At 30.9% G+C, this 22206-nt stretch overlaps 1 protein-coding gene across 2 annotated transcripts in view; it reads right to left on the reverse strand.

Annotated features, from left to right (window-relative positions):
* LOC126743693 (DNA N6-methyl adenine demethylase) overlaps window positions 1-16055 on the reverse strand; it is a 108691-nt gene extending 92636 nt beyond the window's left edge. For both annotated transcript variants that reach the window (XM_050450904.1, XM_050450905.1), the window contains exon 1: window positions 15948-16055. The gene's annotated coding sequence lies outside the window, so the exon portion shown is untranslated. The remainder of the gene's footprint in view (window positions 1-15947) is intronic.
* Between the last annotated feature and the right edge of the window lie 6151 nt (window positions 16056-22206).

The following is a 22206-nucleotide window of genomic DNA, read 5'->3' on the forward strand; positions in this document are numbered from 1 at the left end:
TAAGTCTCAGGCTAAACAAAAAATGAAATCTGGATTTTTTAAAAGGTGCTAGTCAAAATATCTCCAATAAACGCTTACCAAGTAACAATTTGCAGTCACCTAAGTTGAGGTTACTCTTATTTTCACTAGTTGCAACGTTGTCTTCAGCTTTTTTTTTGGTTAATTAAAAACATTCAAGGCTTAGATTATTAATTTTTTTAATTCTTCATTGCATAAAATAAAAAAAATCTTAGGGAAAAACTATAATATATATTTCAGACTTTTTTTTGAATATATACTCAAAAAATCCTAAATAAATGTTTTTTTTTAATTCAACAATTTAAAATTCTTAATGTTTAATGGACAGTTTTATGAGACGACTTTTCGAGATATTCAAAGAAAAATTTCAATAAAAAAGTGTTATATGGATGTACGTTAATTTCAAATTTTGATTTGGAATTCTATTAAAAAAAAAAACACTAATATGCTTTAAGCCTATAGAAAATTCATTTCAATTTATGGAAATTAGGAGAAAAGATATGCCAACAATTTTGAATACGACCGAACGTGTGTGATTCACACAGAATCACAGCAATCATTTGTAACCAATAAGTTATTCTTGGGGGAATTACCGCGCGGAACTGGAAGCCAGGAAAATACATTGAATTAAAAAAAAAAGAAAAGTTTTGTCCATTGAGGAAAAAGGCTTAATAACTTGCAGACTTGAGGAAGGTGAATCCAATATTGCTATTGCAAGCGAGTTAGGCTTATCGCATCCAAGTGCTTCTACAATTTGGATGAACTGGGATGCAATAAAAAATTCATTTAATGAGAATTTGCTACCAAAGAAGAAACTTAGGTTATCCAGTCATGCAGATATAGATAAAGCATTATTTAACTGGTTTAAAGTTGAACGAAGTCGAGGATCGCCAATTAGTAGTCCTGTACTACAGGCAAAAGCGGAACATTTAGGCAAGGTACTGAATAAAGGACCGGAATACACCTGCACAGAACGTTGGATAAAACGTTTTCGAAAAAGGCATAGTATTGTTTATGGAAAGATAAGTGGTGAATCTCCTAGTGTACCTCCTGGAGTGACAGAAAACTGGCTTAAAACTGTATGGCCTGAAATAGGAAAAGGGTATGCAAGTGATCAGATTTTTAACGCAGATGAGACAGGTCTGTTCTACAAAATGCTTCCAGATATGACACTGAAATTTAAGGCGAAAGGGAAGGAAAATGTCCAAAGAGAGAAGTACTCTTTTTGTTGCTGCCAATATGTCTGGGTCAGAAAAACATAAGTTGATTGTTATTGGAAAATCAAAAAACCCCGTTGTTTTAAAAATGTTAAGACATTACCTGTTACCTACATGTCTAACAAAAAAGCCTGGATGACTTCAGACTTGTTTATTAAGATCTTGCGAGATTGGGACTCTGAGCTAATGAAGAAAAAAAATAAAATCTTACTCCTAGTAGATAATTGCCCGGCGCACCCAAAAGTGTCAAATTTAAACAATATTAATCTTCAATTCTTGCCACCCAATACCACATCAGTGCTCCAGCCAGTTGACCAAGGTATTATAAGATCTTTAAAAGTTCATTATAGAAAGTTTCAGTTAATGAATATTATTGAAAATTGTTAGCAGTTATCTAAGGAGTCTTCCATTAATATTTTGGACGCAATATCGATGCCTAGATCTCCTAGATCTCCAAAGCCTAGAATAGGGTATGACAACGAACAATCATTAATTGTTTTAAAAATGCCGAATTTCTAGAACAGACACTGCCGACTCTGAAGACGACATTCCTTTAACCGTTTTGGCAAGAAGAATAAGTAATGACTTTGATACAGAAGATTATGTGCCTCTGGCTGTAATTAAAGAAAACTCTAAATTAACTGATGAATTATGGACTGATTTCATAGATTCTGATAGTCACTTAGACACAAACAATACTTTGGGTGATTGCAGCGGAGCAAATTGCAGCGGAGGTGCTTACAATTGAGGATACCCAAGATCAAGGTGAAGACGGCAGGTCTAAGGACGAAGAAGAATTGAATCCACCATCTATTGAAGAAGCTTTACGAGCAGTGAAGACCCCAAACAGTCTTGTACTATACAATAATAACATAATTTTTTTTATATGTATATACATACAAATGTATTTTATGTACTATATCAGTGTAAATTTAGTTTTTTTTTTTATTTTAATTTTTGGTTTTTATGTATCTATTTATTTGCAGGATTTTGTAAAATAAAAAATATTTATAACAAACATAATTAGGTATGTACATAGTTTTATTTGAAGAAAAAGACGTAGTGTATGTAGGTCCTTTACTAGAACGCCGGCCGTTTATAACGACCTATGTTCAGTAGTCCCTTCGCCGTTGTTATATTCGACTTTCACTGTATTTTTGTATGATCCATAGCTTCGAATTATTGGCTTTTTTAGAGCAGTTCACTTAATATTTTATGTTAATTCCCAACTTCTAAAATTCCAAACATTAGCTATAAAATATAATTCCAATTTTTAGCAATTTTAGAAAAGGCATACAAACTAAATTTAAAAAAATTAAGATTCTATTCATTGGTTTTTCATCTCCAATCAATAATTCAATATCTTTTGAGGTTCAATTTTGTTTTTAAAACTCCTCACAATTGAAAGAATTCCAAAATTTATGAATTTTAGGGCCTTTGAATTAAATAAATGTTTTTTTTAATTTAACAATTTAAAATTCTTAATATTTATTGGACAGTTTCATATTGGACAGACGACTTTTCGAGATATTCAAAAAAAAATTCAAATAAAAATTTTGAACACGTTGATTACTAAATTAAAATTTAGCAATTTAAGCCTTGTCTTAGATACAGGATAAATAAAAAAAAAATAAGAATCTATTAATTGATTTCTTCATCTCCAATTATTCATTTCTTTTTTTTAAGGTTCAATTTTGCTTTATTTTGCACAATTGAAAGCATTCCAAAATGTATAAATTTAAGGGCCATTTTCAAGTAACTATTTTTTTTTTAAATACATATTCAAATTATTTATTATTAATTATATTTAAATAAATATTTTTTATTTTGAAAATATATCCAAAGCTTCAAATTTTTGACTTTCCTTAAACAGTTAACTTAATTTTTTTTTCCACTAAGATATTAATTCCCAAGTTCCAAACTTATACCAATTAATTAAAGATTACTCTTATTTTTACTAGTTGCAACGTTGTTTTCGGTGCAAAATTTAGTTGGTATTGCAACGACGTTTATTTTTGACCAAACTTCGACGTACTGCACCTGTATCGTAACTTGTGTTGTAAAACTCTGCAGTTTTTACAATGATATACAAATATGATAGCAGTAGTAATTTACACTTAAAACAACGATGTGCAGACGTGTACAATTTTTCGAATTATTATGTTTATTTTGCTTTAAAAAATGAAGAGATAATATAAAGAGTTGTTGTTGAAGTTGATATGGATAATGTAGAATCAAGATAGCAGTAAAAAGGTTTGTATTAATTTTTACATGTGGACTACTTTAAAATTTTAAAATGTCCTTCCATTCTATCGAAGTTTATATTTTTCAAAGAACTTTTTTTGTAAAAGTTAAAGTTTTTGTTTAGTAAAGTTTGTAAAAAAACGTGCTGCATACGCGCAACAAACTGCAAACAATTATTGAAATATTAAAATTTTAGATTAGGTTCCGTTCTTCCTCTTGCTTCAGACCAACCAGGGACAAAAACAACGGATTTCTACAAATAAAAAAAATTACAGTATTAATCTTTTCACACTAAATGGGTATTTTACCAGTATAATTCATTATATTAAACTACATACAAAACAAATATTATTAAGGACTGTTCAAAATAAGGATTAAAAAGATTTTTAGAGTAGCTGCTTGATCTGTTAGTTTTTTGTTAAAAAAAGTAATTAATTTTTCTGTCGTTATAGCGTCCATCGGTCCAAAACTCGAAAAACGTTGCAAAAGCGTTTAAAAAGTTAACGGTTAGTCAGTGCGTAACGTTGAGACAACCAAAAAAATCGCTTTCAAATTGGTGTAAAACGGGGTTTTCCCTACGGTTAATACAACGTAACAATGCAACGTTGTGTTGCAATTTGCAACGTTGTTGCGTCGAAAAATAGCTAATTGGGTTTTCACTATTTCAGTCTTAAAAAATCTAACTTTAGCTCAAATTAAATTTAATCGAAAAAAACGTTTTTTTAAATGATTTAAAATTTTGAGTCTTCAACGTTTAGTTAATTAATTTCAAAAATTTATATTTTTCTTAATATTCCATTAATTGACTTCTAAAATTGCTTTAAAATTTGAGAATTTGCGTATCTCATGTGAAGCTATTTTGTTAATTTAAATTATAATAAGCTTCCAACATTCGGGAAATAATGATTTTAGTGAAGAATCACTGGACAAAGATTAACGGACTCGAAACCACCAGTTGCCATTGATTTTATCTTAAAAATGCCTTTTTTAACATCTGCTATCGCAATGTTTGATTGATTTCTGATTCGTTTCAAATATTCCCAATACTATCATAATCGTCTAAAAAGTACTACTTTTTTAATTTATTCATTGCTCTTATGTTGTCAGTTAGCCACAAAGGCTTAGGCTTATTAAAAGTTTTCTTTTATAGGGTGCTAAATCCTCAAAAATATTCAAAATAATTTCGTTTAGATAATTAATTTTCCTATTTACATCAGTCATGTATAAAATATTATAATTATTGATGCCACTGGAATAGTCGTAGCTTTTCTGCCGTCTGAGTTATGGTCTACCAAAGTGAATTTGGAATCATCAATTCTGGAAAAATCAATCGATTTCAAAATGCTTTATTTGTTGTTTTCCTTTGACCCGAAATCAATCTAAATTTATTAGAAAAGCAAGCCCAAAATTCAAAATCTGCGAATGTTGAAGAGCGTGCATACATGTGGCCCGACGATCGAAAGAAAGAGATTCTTTTGTCAATGGGGGACCCCTTATAAAAATCAATCATAGAACAGAGTCGGCAACGTCGCAGGCGTTGGCGTCGGTGGCGTCGGTTCTTAAGCCCCGCCAAAATATGCCCGATGACGTATTATTATGGAATCGACGGCGCATCCGATGCGTCACGAAAAAACTCTGCGACCCCGTTTTTGTTTATAAACATTTATCAACTTCTTCTTGTATTTGGTGTTTTTTTTTGCCCCTCGCTACAACACGAGTCTTATCGCGTTGGTTTTCTTTTCTTTTCAGAATCAGACATTGGCACTGTAATTATTAAAGGTTCTATGGTTTATTTATCGAGATTATTAAGGTTTCACAGCTTCTGCTCTTCTCTATTCAAGTGGTTTACAGAATGGCTCTATTTTTTTTTTTGGTAGCGTTGTGCACTGTCGTTTTCAAAAGTTTTCCCTTGGTCGAAATGGATAAGGCAATCAACCGTATAAGGTATTAAACTGTAGAATACTCGTATATCATATACTATTCTGTTTATGAAAATTTCGGCCTTTAAAAAAATTGACATCGAATTTTCTATCTAGTTTTTAAACTCGATTACTACAACTCAAATATTTGATGAAATTCTTCTGAAAATTAATTTTTCGTCCGTATTATCCAATCTAATAACGCTGTTTTTATACTAAATATTTATATATAAAATTATATCAAATTTAAATAAACAGTGTTATTAAATTAAATATTGAATATATATTTTCTGCAAAAGCAATGTTTTTAATTAACAGAACCCTTAGCCCCCCACCCACCCCAAACATTTACCCAGCAATAAATTCTTTTGAAAAATCACCGTTTTTCGTATATAACATCCAATCTATTAGCACTCTTTTTTGTATTATATATATAAATATACATTTATATAATTATGTATATCAAATTTAAATAAACAGTTGTGTTATTAGATAAGGTCTTAACGATGAAACAGCTTCTTATTCAATCGTATTATTTTGGAAAACAATAATTTTTGACAACAATTTCTTACTGGTAAATTGTGCGGGGTGGGTGGGGGGGGGGGGCAAGGGTATGGTTAACGAAAAACGTTTTTTTTGCATAGAATAATTGCCTTATTTATATCTTTATAGAAAAATTTGAAAACATTATGGTATACAGTGGCCAAAAACAATATTAAAACCACACTCTTGCATTAATTATTCAATGACTATTTCAGTTACTCAAATACACCTAAACATAGAGGTGAAAATCAACAATAAAATTTAAGAATTATCATTAAAATTAAAATTGAAATAGGAACATTCAAATGTGCTTACAACAGTTTTCAGTATTTGTTGTTCTTTTGTAATCAAATTGTCATCAAAATTTAGCCCCGTAATCTGCAAAGGTGATTTATTATTAATTATTAAAGGTTCTATGGTTTATTTATCGAAACTATCAAGGTTTCACAACTTTTGCTCTTCTGTATTAAGGTGGTTTACATCATGGCTCTATTTTTTTTTGGTAGCGTTGTGCACTGTCGGTTTCAAAAGTTTTCGCTTGGTCGAAATGGATAAGGCAATCAACCGTATAAGGTATTAAACTGTAGAATACTCGTATATCATATACTATTCTGTTTAGGAAAATTTCGACCTTTAAAAAATTGACGTCGGATTTTCGTATCTAGTTTTTAAACTCGATTACTACAACTCAAATATTTGATGAAATTCTCCTGAAAATTGATTTTTTGTCCATATTATCCAATTTAATAACGCTGTCTTTATACTAAATATTTATATATAAAATTATATCAAATTTAAATAAACAGTGTTATTTAATTAAATATTGAATATATATTTACTGCAAAAGCAATGTTTTTTATTAACACAACCCTTAGCCCCCCACCCACCCCAAACATTTACCCAGCAATAAATTCTTTTGAAAAATCACCGTTTTTCGTATATAACATCCAATCTATTAGCACTCTTTTTTGTATTATATATATATAAATATACATTTGTATAATTATATCAAATTTAAATAAACAATTGTGATATTAGATAAGGTCTTAACGATGAAACAGCTTCTTATTCAATCGTATTATTTTGGAAAACAATAATTTTTGACAACAATTTCTTACTGGTAAATTGTGCGGGGTGGGTGGGGGGGCAAGGGTATGGTTAACAAAAAACTTTTTTTTTGCATAGAATAATTGCCTTATTTATATCTTTATAGAAAAAATTGAAAACATTATGGTATACAGTGGTCAAAAATAATATTAAAACCACACTCTTACATTAATTATTCAATGTCTATTTCAGTTACTCAAATACACCTTTAAAACACAGAGATGAAAATCATTAATAAAATTTAAGAATTATAATTAAAAATTAAATAGGAACATTTAAATGTGCTTAGAACAGTTTTTAGTATTTATTGCCCTTTTGTAATCAGATTGTACTCAAAATTTAGCCGCGTAGTCTGCAAAGATGATTTATTATTAAATATTAAAGGTTCTATGGTTTATTTATCGAGATTATCAAGGTTTCACAACTTTTGCTCTTCTGTATTAAGGTGGTTTACAGCATTGCTCTAGTTCTTTTTTTGTAGCGTTGTGCACTGTCGTTTTCAAAAGTTCTCCCTTGGTCGAGATGGATAAGGCAATGGACTGTAAAAGGTCAAGTAACTATAGAATATTCGTATATCATATACTATTCTGTTTAGAAAAGGGAGAAAATTTCGGCCTTAAAAAAAATTGACGTGTGTTTTTCATATCTAGTTTTTAAACTCGATTACTACAACTCAAATATTTGATAAAATTTTTCTGAAAATTAATTTTTTGTCCGTATTATCCAATATAATAACGCTGTTTTTATACTAAATATTTAGATATAAAATTATATAAAATTTAAATAAACAATGTTATTTAATTAAATATTGAATATATATTTTCTGCAAAAGCAATGTTTTTTATTAACAGAACCCTTAGCCCCCCACCCACCCCAAACATTTACCCAGCAATAAATTCTTTTGAAAAATCACCGTTTTTCGTATATAACATCCAATCTATTAGCACTCTTTTTTTTATTGTATATATAAATATACATTTATATAATTATATCAAATTTAAATAAACAATTGTGTTATTAGATAAGGTCTTAACGATGAAACAGCTTTTTATTCAATCGTATTATTTTGGAAAACAATAATTTTTAATAACAATTCCTTACTGGTAAGTCGTGTGGGGTGGGTGGGGGGACAAGGGTATGGTTAACGAAAAACGTTTTTTTTGCATAGAATAATTGCCTTATATTTATATCTTTATAGACAAATTTGAAAACATTATGATATACAGTGGTCAAAAACCATATTAAAAAAAACCTTTAAAACACAAAGATGAAAATCAACCATAAAATCTAAGTATAATTTAAATTAAAAATTAAATAGGAACGTACATGATGTACACTTGTGCATCAAGCTCTTTTAAGTACTGTTAAAATTATAGTTTCTATGTGTGGCAGTATGACAGGAATCAGCGAATCAATAATTTATAGACTTCTTAGTGAAAAAAGAGATGGAAACAGTCTAAAAGTTGCCTGAGAAACCGTGGTAGAAAACTGTTGAGATTTAACGAAACAGGAAAAAAAAATCAGAATAGATAAAGAATTTAGTTAATTAGATTTTAATAGATAAAGAATAAATAATATGTTGAAGAAGAAAAAATGTAAGGCAAATTAAAGAGTATCGAAAGGAAGGGACAAACATTTTTTATTTAGATTTAGTGAAGAACACACCGTGATGATATAGTATGCCATAAAAGCAGAGCTTCTAACAATAATGAGACTAAGGCAAAATTTAAATGCCATGTTATTTATGGTGATAAAATACACCAAAGAACATAATTTAATTGTTCTTCTTTCACCACGTCATCATTGCAAGTTAAATCTCATACAATTAATTTGGGTTTAAGTAAAAGGATTTGTTGCTAGGCAGTACCCTTTAAAAATATTAGGAGAAAAAATCTTTCAAAAGATCTTAGAGAATTTTTGAAAGTGACAGGGGACAACGTTATCAAAGAAAACCGAAGCAATACCTTTAACCACGTTATTAAATACGATTCAAGAGATGTGAGACCTTAATAGAAGAACCGACGATGTCTGATTCGAATGAAAGTCATACTAATGACGTACTATAGTATTGTGTTTAAATGTGATAAAATAATTAAAAAGTCAATATATATTTTTTTTAATTCTTTGCTTTTATTTCCTGATTTAAACCAACTACTTTGATGGATATTTAATCAACCAATATGGATATTTGAGGCGCTGTTTTATGATTATGTCAGTCACAAAGGATTTTTTTCACTTTATGAAAATATTTTGGGATATATTGGTTACTTTACTAAGGTAGGTTATAAATCTTGTTTTTTAATCAAAAATCTGCTTTTCATTTTTTCCCAGGAAACCAATGGTTTTCTTTTAGCTCAAAGACTTTCTGAATCGATTGGTATCTTTCAGAGAGTCATAGCTCTCATGAGTTTTGAGTTATAGCCTTTCAACGCTCTTCAAAGTAACAAAAATTACGATTTATAAATAACATTAATTTAAGGATTTTGAGACATATGAGATCTCTGCTAGAGGTCATCAAAAGTGAACATCCAAAGTGAAAATCACCTAAGATACGCCTCGATTTTCATATATTGTACAATTTTGAAAAAAAATCTCTGAACAACAGACCGAGTTTCAAGAACACAAAAGAAACTTCTTGGCATTCCAGCAGCTTTAATCAAACTTTAAATTAATTTCCTTTTTGTCCCCCCTCCCCCCCCTTACAAAGTTTCCCAAATAACTTCTTTTTTAATTACCGAAACTTTCGAAAGACTCCACTTACGTAAAACTACAAAAAAAGGACAAAGAAAAAACGAAAACAAAAATAAACTTCTTCAAAAAGAATGCTACTGCTGCTCAACTCGACCGTTTAATTTGACATCGAAAAAGTGTGGAAGTAAAGAACTGCAAAAATCCCTTTTGTGAGCCCTTTTAAGGGACCGGACATGTATGATTTGTAAAGACCCCGTTTTCTTTTTTTTTGTGTTCCTTTAACAGGATCGTGATATATTTCTTCGGCACAATAAAAATTAATTAAGAAATTAGCTAAAACCAACTACTGGGCTATATACGAGTCACGTAAACCAGCGAAACCCTTTAATAAAACTTGAATGGGAGATACATGAATGTTTTACCAAAGTGCGTATAATAACATCGACCCGAAGTTTTTGACGCGTGCGCGCCATTTTGGAAGTTTCCGCGGAAACTTCGGGTGCTTTGTTTCCCAAACGGAGTTTCCACTTGCTTTTTTTAATATAATTTATGTGTTCAGAGTAATTTGGGAGAATTATTGTAAACTGAAGGTAAATTTACTTATTTTCCATAAAAATGGGTGACAATCTTCCTAAAAACTCGAGGTGCGATTTTTTTGGGAATATTAGGAATATAGAGCGTCATTAATTTATATATTCCAGGATAAATAGTTTTAAAGCTGATTATATCCCAAGTAAAAGTGAATATTTAAGTATTTTTGCAATGTTTCAAGTATTCTATAATTTCTTTCGATTGTCAATTTTTAAAAATTATTTTTTTAATGGTTTTCACGATATTTGCAATGTATAGTAAAACTTCATGAATATTCTTCACATTTTCATTTCAGACCAATATTGATATTTTGAAAAATATTGGATTATTAATATTTCAAAAAATATAATAATATTCAACGTTTTCCAATTATTCACAGATTAATACCACCTTAATTCTCCTTTCACAATACAATTAAATTCTAAATATTCTTCAACCTATTTAAACTATACTAAATTGCCATATTCTGAAATTATTATTTTATTAACTTCATAGACAAAAATTAATTCTATACTCTTCTAAATTCTATTCTAGCAAGATCTTCTTAGAGGTTCTTTGAGATACATATATTCTATAATATAATTTTGCACATATTATACTCAAATCCCAGGCAGAAGTGTATACTGCTGAGAATATTCTACACAGGATCAAATCCTCTTGATTTAATTTGAGAATATTCCAAGAAAAATATTGTTAAAACCATGAAGAAAATGTTCTCAATTATAAAAGAATATATCTATGAAGATTGGACGAATATTTGCTAAATGCATACAAGTTTTCTGATGAAATATTCAAGAAATATTAATATTATTTCCATGTTTATTGCGTGAATGTATTTAAATATTTATGGTTAATTTTTTTTTTTTTGAAGAAAGTGCACGAAGAATTTATATCGAAAATAAATTTTCGTGACATTGAGAGCCAAAATACAAGAGAAACGTTCGTAGAAAACGTAATATTAACGCTTTCTAAGTTTAATAATTTTATACCTTTAATAAGTTTAAAATTTTTATATTTATTAAGATTTGTTGGGCGCCAACATATAAAAGAAACGTTACAAAAAAAATTATTTATTAATTTTTGTGTCTATATAAAATGCGAAATTTAAGTTGATAGTGCAAACGTAATATTTCCTCGAAAATGATATGCAGTGAATAATTATAAATAATTGTAGAAAAATGTTTTGAACGTATTATATCTCAAGAGGCGATTTTTCTAGAAGCAATGGCTCATGTAATGTAAATTAATTATTCGAATTAACAAAGAAATGACACAGTTCTGGGAGTATTGACTTAAAATTGTATTATACGTAAAAATACAAATAAACAATAAGAAGACTTGGGCAAAAAAACTCTTTTTTTTTTGCATATTTTAAATAAATTTTTCACTTTTTATGGTATTAGTTTGCTCATGATAAAATTTTCAAAAAAACCTCAAAAGATTACTTAAAGTTCCCGTTACAATATAATATGCAGTAAAATAAGGCAAAACTAATCTTCTCAAAATTAAATTCTTTTTAGAAAATTACACAAATTAACACACGTTGCGCGTCAAAATTAAAGACAAATTTTCATAAAAGCTCGCCTTAATAAAGTGCCTTTTTGCAATTAAATGTGTCATCTCTGAAAAAACTGTCACTTTTACTGTAAAGGGAAAAATTGTTTAATTTTTATCAGTCTACAAAAAAGCTATTATCAATTAATTTTTCCGTAAAACATTTACACACGCTTGGGCACGTAAATATTAACGGTAAAAATTTAAATTAGTTCAAAAATGTCCCATTGTGCATCACTACTTATTGGAAAAAAACTATATATTAATTTTGGTTAAAAATTATATATTTATAAACGAAAAATATAAAAAATTAATGGAAAAGTTAAAATAAAATGAAAATACTTATTTAACGTTAGAAACCCGGAATACTTTCTTACAAAAATAGAAAAATTATACGAAAATTAACACACGTTGCACACCAAAATTTATTTGAACTGCTTTTTGGGGATCAAATAAAAAAAAACTGTTAAGTAAATTCGTTGGGCGCCAAAATATCAATGGCAAAAATTTAAAGTAGTTAAAAAATATATAATTTTTCATCAATATATTAAATATTAACTTAAGGAACACATAACACTATGAATCAAAAAATCTTATTATGTCCTGCAAGTTTCCCTCATAGCCATTACTTTGTGAAGACAACTAAAATTGAGCTATGCGATGCCCTCGTATTATCCCATTTTAATTTTGCCGATTCTGTTTACGGCCCATATCTAGATTCCGTGCAAACTAGAAAAGTACAAAAGGTGCAAAATTTATAAATCGACAATAAACATAATTCCCATAGGTTTAAAGAGCGTAACTGGTTTTTAACGATTATCATTTTGTTTTATAACATAATTAAGAATAAATGTTACTCTCAAGTATCTAAATTAAAAAAAAATATATTATTTTACTGATGTACATAATTTAAAGGATATTCCATATTCTTATAATTCCTGGGCATATAGTAGGAAAAACTTAAAAAGGTTTTTTCTACAATATAGCGGAGAGGTTAATCTGTAAATTTGATATAACTCATTCTAACATCATTGTTGTGTCTTTTAAAAAGATATTTAGGCCAACTTCTTCAAGTATGTAATTTAAAAGTGTAAATTCTAACGTGGATAGGTCACTGGTGGCCAAAAGTAAATTGACAAATTCCATTTTTATGGATATATTTTATCTGAAGCAAAGGAAAAACCGGTTGAGCTTATTAGTGTTCAGGGAATGTAAACAACATAGTTTGAAGAAACAAATTCCATAGATTTTTATTGCTTGCACTTTTTCTCAATATTTTTTTTATCAAATTCCAGTAATTTTGTTTGACTGCTAGGTGGCCAAAATTGGATTGACAAACAACATATTTATTCAGTCTCTGAGTTTTATGCGTTGGTTTCTGTTGATTTCACTTTCCTTACTATTAGTTTTGAAAAATATTCACAATGCCACGTGGTATAACTTTATCGATCGATATTAAGATGCGAATAATCGACGATTACCGGAAAGGGGGTTAAACAGGCGGATATTGCTCGAAAATTTTCTCTTTTGAGGGCAACAGTAAGTCAAATAATAAGCAAATTTAAACTCCGTGAAAGTGTTGTTCCTCTAAAAAAAACTGGCCGACCAAAGAAGACCACTAGTCGTGTTGGCAAATTAATTTTGAAAAAAGCAAAACTTGACCCATTCGCAACTTCAAAAGAAATCAAGCTGCATTTGGAAGGAGAAGGTGTGGGTTCAGTTAGTTGTCGTACCATTAGAAGGAGACTTTAATATAGTGATTTAAAAACAAGACGCCCTGCAAAGAAACCACTGCTAAGTTTAAAAAAAGGTACGTTCAATTTAATTAATTCGGATGGCAAAAGATATGTTAGGCGTCCAGTGAATTAAAGGTATGATCCCAAATATACGGTGTCCACAGTCAAGCATGGAGGTGGTTCCGTGATGGTGTGGGGGTGTTTTTCGGGCTATGGTAGTCCACTACACTTGATAGAAGGCACGATGGATCGTTTCATGTATAAAGACATACTGCAGGATGTTATGGTACCTTACGCTGATGAAGTTATGCCACTCAACCACTACTTTCAACATGAAAACAATCAGAAACACGTATCCAAGGTCGTTAAGCAATGGTTGACCCAAGAAAAAATTAATGTTATCAAAGGGCCGTCACAGTCACCGGACCTAAATCCGATCGAGAACATTTGGGATTACATTGATCGTCACATTCGATGTAAAAATTTCAAAAATAAACAAGAACTTTTTGAAGCTTTGAAGGCATGCTGGATATCTATTGACACGTCCTATATTGACAATTTAATTAGATCAATGCCCAAAAGGTTGATAGAAGTGAGAAGAAATAGAGGCTATGGAACGCATTATTGAATAAAACCCTGTTAATTTTCTATACTTATTTTTATTTTAGTAAGCTTTGAATTTGTCAATTTAATTTTGGCCACTTGAAAATTGTTTAGTTTTTTAATTTTTTTAAAAATAAAATTGGGTATTACGAATAAATAGTTTAAATATAATTAAACATTACAAATAGGTTCCGTTGTTTTTTAATCAGGTACTATTCCAGCTAATTTATCATTTCCTAAACCATGATATAAACAAATTTGAAAAATAAGTAGTTGTCAATCTACTTTCGGCCACCAGTATGGTCATTTATACTTTTTACATATAAAGATATAGTTATATAATGAAGGATAAGTCTGATATGTAGGATCAATCAAAAGCTTCATGTCATACCATTGTCAATAATAAAAATATAGACACTAATTAAAACTTTTTGTTTAAAATTTAAATTTGCTGCATTGTAAGTATTTTACTGTACACTTGTTTATTTTTGGAACAATAAAATGCTTCATTGGTTTTATTATTATATATGAGAAAAGGAGGTTTTTTTAAAATATCTCCAAAATATCAATGGCGGAAATTTTTAGTAGTTCAATATTTCATTAATATTTATTATAAAAAAAATATTCTTAATATTTGAAACAACCTAAAGAATTGAGCACACAAATAAAGGTACACGTTGGGCGCCAAAATATTATAGACAAGAAAAAAAAACATTTAATTTTTTACTGAATCCTAATGTATTAAAAAAACGCTTGTCTTTTGAATATTTGCTTTGCATTAATTTTGAGTTAATTTGCTTTGCTTCATTTACGGCCTCAGTTTATACTAAAATACGCATAAAAATTGATAAAAAACAAACAAGCACAAAAATCGTCGAATAAAATATATTGACAAAAAAAATAAAAAAAAAACTGATGTAATCCACTAACTAAATAACATGCGGTAGAAAACGTAGACTGAACGTCTAAACAAAAATTTTGAGTAAGGTCCATATTCGGCAAAGAGATTATTATTAAAATTTACAAAAATAGTCAATAAATGTATCATTTCTTATCCTTCAGAATTTAGAGAAAGAATTTTTAGAAAAATAACGTAGGCTTTGCGTCAAGGCGTAAGAGAAAAATTGGAAAAAACATCCCTTCAATGAAATGCTTTTTTCTAACTAAATTCTGTTTGACTTAAAAATATACACACGATATATAAATTTATTCTTACATTTTATTAAAACTACGTGTACACAATCACTCTTGCAAGTTAATTAATTTTTTTCAAAAGTAAAGGCTTGACAAACAAAAATTTATAAATAGGTTCGTTGGGCGCCAAGATATCAGTGGCTAAAATTTAAAGTAATTTAATAATGTGTAATTTTCTTTTAGTATTAATAAAAGAAAAGCATCATTCGTAATTGTAAGCAAAAAATTATGCATTTTTACTCAAATTAACACAGTGTTGGGCGCCAAAATGTCATACACCGAATCCAGAGAAAAATATTTTTTTAACTAAAATTTACTGTCTCAAAAGAAACTCATAACCGTTAACCCTATCGGCTTTTGATTATATTTTTTTACATCAATTAATTGAGGTTGGAATAAATTTTCTTTGGCATTTTTATCCTAGATTACGCATAAAATTAAGAAAAAAATAACCAAACATGCACAAATACCTACAAAACTCGCCGAATAAACTAAAGAAAAAAGAAAAAACTGGTATATAATCCACTAACCATATAATATGCAGTAGAAAACGTAAAATTAATGTCCGTACGGTAACGAAACACTCGCACACCACCACCATCAGGGGCACAACGCACGCACGTACCTTTCGAAAACTGCGACGATAAGAACGTTTTTACTTTTTACGCACACGGTTCGAAAGCTCGTCGCTCCTCGCTCGCATCTGTCCCTCGTTTCGACCAATCGGGAACGAGGGTTCGTCCCATCGAGTCCCGTCGTTTAACGTCGGGAACGCGAGCGACGCGCTTTTTTCCCGCTGTTTGTCTTACGGTTTTTGGGATGTAGGCGCGAATTTACCATCGGACGGGGGATGAAAGATTCGTGCTTTCAAATTGTTATTGCATTTCTTCGGTTTTACAGCGAAGAACGGTCTTGGAATAAACCAGAATAATAATAATAATAACATTTAACAACAGTTTTTTAAAAAACACACTACTTGGTTTGTATTTTTATAATAAATTGTATTTGCTACAGATCTGATTAGGCCTTGGAACATTGAAAGGCGAGAATCAGTAAACATTATGTGCACAGGAGCAAGGGGGGTGTTTTGTTTACAAACATATTCATCGATTCTCGGTTGTCAAGTTTATATGCATTTTTAAAAGAGGACATTTTCAGCTATATACCAGCACACACAGGGTGATTTTCAACCTATGCGCATAAACTTGGGAAATGGTAGATTAAGATCAATTAATAATGAGAAAAAATTGTAGTAAAATATTTTTGGTTTCCGAAATAAAGTTAAACAAATGTCAACAGAACGTGTATCAGACGAACTTATTTTGTTTATTAATAACTGATAGCAAGTCATAATGTTTGGAATTTTTAGCAGTACTTAATTTGTTGGTGGCTGTGATCGTTATTTTCACACGAATAAAATAAAAGCGTCAAATGTAATGGCGCACATTTTTACAAACGAAGAACTTGTCGACATGGTTTTGGTTTAGGGAGAAACGCATCAGAATGCAGTGGAAGCAGCTGATCTGTATGGCCAAAGATTTCCCCGAAGATATCACCCGAGACGTGGGGCTTTCTTACGTGTTTTTCAGCGGGGTAGAGAAACTGGCAATTTGCGGCCGCGGCCTGGACAAGATGGGGGAGCTATTAGACCTAGGCACATTCTAAATCTGGAGGAGGATATTTTAGAAGTTATCAAAGAAAAAACCTGGAATTAGCACTAGGACAATTGCAGCGCGATTTGGAATATCGCAATCTACAAGTTGGCAAATTTTAAGGCACGAGTTGCTGTACCCGTTTCATGTGCAGAGGGTACAAGCCCTACTTCCAAGAGATTTGCCGCTTCGAGTACACTTTTGTGAGTGGTTGTTACATCACCAGCAGTTAAGCCCAAACTTTACCATGAACATTTTAGTTACGGATGAGGCAAATTTTACGCGCAATGAAATTTTCAACTTTCACAACACTCATTACTGGGCTTTGGAAAATCTGCATATTACACGGAGAACATACTTTCAACAACGTTTTTCTGTAAATGTATGGGCTGGAATTCTGAACGGGATGCTCATCGGACCTTTTATTCTGGAAAATCGTTTGACTGGTGCTCGGTATTTAGAATTTTTACGCAACAATTTACCAGTGCTCCTTGAAAATGTGAATCTCAACGTTAGGCAGAACATGTGGTTTCTTCATGATGGTGCTACACCACATTTTTCACGACCAGTGCGACAACATTTAGATCGTGTGTTTCCCGGACGATGGATAGGCCGTGATGGTCCAGTTGGGTGGCCCCCTCGCTCGCCTGACCTTAGTCCATTAGACTTTTATTTGTGGGGTAATATAAAAACAATGGTGTATGTAAACGAAGTTGATACTGAGCAAGAGCTACGACATCGCATAAACGCTGCCACTAACGCAATTCGCCTACAGCCTGGTTTGGCCCGTGCATGTACGTCTTCATGGATTCGACGAGCTCAAGTCTGTATCGAAAATAATGGAAACAACTTCGAACAGTTGCTTTAAATTAGTTTAAATTAAACACGTTAAAAAATACACGTTTTTTATTTAAATAAATATGGATATCTCCAAAACTAAAAATATTTTACTACATTTTTTTTTCATTATTACTCATCAACTATCATTTCCCAAGTTTATGCGTATAGGTTGAAAATCACCCTGTATAATAATGTTAATTTAACTTAATGATGTTAGATATTGGATTAAAAATTAATAGTAGAAATATATATATGTTATTTTAAGCGCAAGAATAACATCTTCAAAGCAAAAGAAAAAATTAACATTATTATTCCTAAAACAGTTTCTGAAAAAATTGAAAAAGCAACACTGCAGAGAAAAGCTGTTGTCATCTTAAAAAATACAAATACAAATACAAATATAAATACAAATCATTTATTTCTCAAAAGAAAAAGAAATACATTTTATGAAAAAAAAGCACGACAAAAAGGACCGTTCATTGATTATAAAAAAAAACCGCCGACAATTTTTAAACATTTATTGCTAATGGAAAACATTACCAATCAAGAATTGGCGGATATGCATTTGGCATACGGAGCAACAAACTGCAATGCACGAGCAGCATCGCGGTTGTATCATGAACGTTATCCCGAACGACAGCATCCTGGATACAAAAAGTTTATTGCGGTTCATCGGTGGCTCGCTGAAACAGGCATGTTTAAGACCAAGATGCATGATACTGGTGTTGCTCGAACCGTAAGAACGGTCGAATTTGAAGAAGAGATGCTTCAGCGAGTTGCCGATGAACCATCAAATAGCACACGTGACGTCGCTAAGAATATGAATACGAGTAACGCTTCTGTCTGGCGCGTACTACACGAGCAACAACTCCATCCATACCACTTCCAGAAAGTTCAAGGTATGACTGCAGCCGATTATCATCCTAGAGTTCAATTTTGGCTTCTGGATCACATCATTGCACAACCAAATTTTTTACAATATGTTTTGTGGACCGATGAAGCCTTTTTCACAAGAGACGGTATTTTTAAGAGTAGGAATAGCCATGTTCGCCAAGAAAATCTTTAATGCAATTTTTCCAAGAAAACATCAGAATCGTTGGTCTGTCAATGTATGGGCAGGCATTGTTGATGATTATTTAATTGGGCCATACCTTCTACCTAAACGGTTAACAGGACCTATTTATCTGCGTTTCTTGGAGGAAGTTCTCCCAGAACTCTTTGAAAATGTTCCACTAAACGTTAGACAGCTAATGTGGTTTCAGCATGATGGAGCGCCGGCCCACTTTGCTTTACAAGTACGCGAGTATTTGGGTCAGCGGTTTGGGCACCGTTGGATTGCCAGAGGTGGAGCAGTTTCTTAGCCTCCTAGGTCACCCGATTTAACGTCGCTCGATTTTTTCTTGTGGGGACAGGTAAAGTCTTTATTAGTCTACGAAACTCCAGTAGAATCAGAGCTCGACTTAATTGGACGAATAACAGCAGCATTTGAAATCATTCAATACGAGGATCAAATTTTTAGTGTAGTCAGCTGAAATCATGTGCGGCGTTTAAATCGGTGTATTGAGGTTGGAGGAAGACATTTTGAACAATTGTTGTGATGGTATCATATACAAAAGGTAAAAATAAATGCATCAGATCCTATTTAGGTAATTAATATTTTTTCTAAATTTAAACGCGTCTTAGGGCCGTAGTGGCCTAGTGACACATTTCCGGACATGGGTTCCTATACTCAAATGGATTCTACTTTTGCACTGAAGAACCCCTAGAAGTTTGATGCCATAGTTCTGAAACACCCTTACTGTCCGGAATTTTTTTAATGTTCTGTCAGGTTTACTTCAATTTAAATATAAAAGAAGTAAATCTAAGATAAAAGTTTTGTAAATCACACGCATGTCTCATATGGTCAAACAGATTAAAACTTTTAAAAAATGTGAATTTCCTTATTATCGGCAAGTCAGTTTCCGTATCTTAGGACCCACATGATGAATGTCTTTTGTTACCTTTTGGCTCGCGCCAAATCGCACATCTGCTTCATGCATCAACCATCGAGCAACGTCATTATGTTATTCTATTCTGCCGAATCTGATCAGATGGTGGCACCCGGTTCATAAATTTATATTCGGTTTCGGGTCAACCAGATTGTCTTCTACTTTTACCTGAAAATTCTCCTTTTTTCTTCATATCCTCGAAAAATAATTAGAATAATAATGTAATGAAAGTGCACAAACATCGAAATAATCTTATATATTCGTTCGTAATTGAACGTATACGCGTAAACACAAAGGGATGTCGCATGGAGCGAAAACAAAATTAAATTCGACATTATTTACTACCCTATTCAGAATTAGAGAACGGCTCGCAGGATCGCTAAACTTTTATTGAATTTCGGCTTGATTATAGATTTTCAAACGGCCCTTTGTTCTCGCCTGTAGGATATTTTCTGTTCGTAGAATGTTTCTAAATTAAATTATGAAATTATTTGTGTTATCTTAAAGTTTCCTTTTTTAGCCTCGCTATTCAGATTCTGAAATCTGATTGTAACAGAAGGAATTCTTCAGCTACATTTGTAAGTGATTTTTGAATTATTTGAGACGGAAGTTAATTTTTTGTGAAAAAAGCTGATATTAAATAGGGCTTAAGCAAAAGTGCGCTAACTTACTTAATTTTAAACCTAGAAGCATCATTTATATACAGTGAGTCAAAACTCATAAACCTGCAAAATAGTTGCAAATCGCCGTATTAAATTACTTGTCCCGAAGTTAAGACGTTAAAAAAATATTTCTGATATTCCTAAGCATTTAAGGGAAAATAGGTAATAAAAATATAGGTATTTGCAAGCAAATAGGGTAGAAAGTAAAGGTCTTATTTCACCAGAAATTCCTTTTTTATTATTAAAAATAATAATTATTATTAAAAAAGGTCAAACGGTAATAAAAATATAAATTTATACAAAAAATAATAAAAGTCAGGTAATCACAAAATAATATTTTATTGAAAAAACTACACCTCAAAATGAAACTCATACGCTATATACAGGGTGATTGATGATTGATGGTACCTTAGACGTTTACGGAGAACGGAAAATAGATTTTTTTTGAAAATTGGCAATATATTTGGACCTAAGGATTAAATTTATTTTTTTTTAAAATGGAATATCCTGTATATTATTTTATTTTCTGATCCGTTATGATTGTTTTTGTATAAGGTATTATTTTTAGTACTTTTCCAGAAATTAATTATTTTCTCACTTTTTTTACCAAAACATAGCTTCAAAGAAATTTCTATTACTACGGCACTAGAACGCGCAGAAAATTGAAATTATGAGCGTAATTTACGGAAGTATTGTACATTAGTCTTCAGTATAAAAATTTGTTCTACATTATACATGGTTGGTCAAAATTAGTAAGTAATTTTACCGCTAGATACAAAAATTGTGAAAAATGCTTTTTTTTAAGTGGAAACCCTGTATTATATTATAATATATTCTAAAAGAAAATTGAACTCCCTTTAAGTAAGTTCGGTTTCTAAAATAAAAGCAAGTTTCTATAAAATCGGAATATTTTGACATATTATTTGCTTTAGGTGGCCACGAAAGGTCATGTTACATTTAGTTGATCAATAATAGTAATACATGTGGGTGTTTCTTTAAAATAGTTACCTAAAAGTTAATTGAAATGGAAAGAAATAGTTATTCAAATGAAGTTTTGATCTATTGAATCTATTTATTATTCATGGACAATGTGACAAAATTATAGCAAAAGCATGCCAAAAGTTTAACAAAATGTACCCGAATTTACAAAAAATGCAGGTCACCATAAAAAATATGCCAGGAATATCTTTTTATTTGCATATATTATAGAAATATTTTAAAATATATTGTCCTTATCGAAAGAAAGTGGCATTTGTCGGTCTGAAACAGGTACTGCGGCAAGAAGTTCAGTTGAATTGCTTGCCCACTTTTTCAACTCAAATCCTTCTAAGTTTAATAAATGGATAAGTTCCTTTTGAATTTCTAGCACGAGGAAATCGCTCTCTTTCCCGAATCCAATACGAATACCAAAAGTCACAGGATTTAGCTCATAAATAGAAATATTCTCATTGGGAGAGAACCGCGAGGGAATTCTTTGACAGTTACGTTAAGGAGCACGTACAAGAACTTGCCGAAATTTTTTCTCTTTTAAAATATATCCTAGTCATAATTAATTATTTATACAGGGTGTTAATTTGAAAAGTGTCAATGTGAATATCTCACAAAATATAAGAGTTGGAAAAAAGCGTTTTCAAATAAATGTCATAG

This window comes from Anthonomus grandis, chromosome 13, assembly GCF_022605725.1.
Source record: "Anthonomus grandis grandis chromosome 13, icAntGran1.3, whole genome shotgun sequence".
Lineage (NCBI taxonomy): Eukaryota > Metazoa > Arthropoda > Insecta > Coleoptera > Curculionidae > Anthonomus > Anthonomus grandis.